The sequence below is a fragment of the Penaeus chinensis genome, chromosome 4, assembly GCF_019202785.1.
Source record: "Penaeus chinensis breed Huanghai No. 1 chromosome 4, ASM1920278v2, whole genome shotgun sequence".
In the NCBI taxonomy this organism is placed as follows: domain Eukaryota; kingdom Metazoa; phylum Arthropoda; class Malacostraca; order Decapoda; family Penaeidae; genus Penaeus; species Penaeus chinensis.
Window position 1 is genome coordinate 28,917,587 of NC_061822.1, and position 599 is coordinate 28,918,185.

Here is a 599-nt window from a genome sequence, read left to right on the forward strand (position 1 = left end):
TATTATTATTACAATACATACTTTTGCAAACACAAAGGTTATTGCAAACATAACCTTTGAATTGAAAATAAATAAATAAAAAACTGAGCCAAGAGTATTCCAAAATCATGAAATGAACAGTAAAAAAAAAAAAAAAAAAAAAAAAAAAAAAAAAATATATAACAATAAGTCGAATGTAAATCATATCATTTAAACTGTTCTTCTTGTAAGTGACATATAACACGAGGCTTACAGGAAAGAAAACAAGTAAATTCACGTTGTCTTTAAGCAAAAATATCCTATCCAGGCCAGAATGCTGTTCTGTGGCGCCGTGCGTCAAAAGGTCAAAGGTCATGGGGCACAAAATATTACAAAATATTCTGAATAATAAGTTGATTTCTTTTATATATTATTTATTGACTTATTTACCTATTTAGTCAGCTGTTTGTTTATATATTAATTTGGTATAAGTCTAACCCTCCCAGTGCCTAAACATTGGTATAAATCCACGTTAATTTTTTTCATAAAATGTTTGATCATTTTATCGTCATATCATCTGTTTATCTATTTATTTATTTCCCCTTTTTATAGTGGTTGTGTAACTGTTTAATTTGCAATTC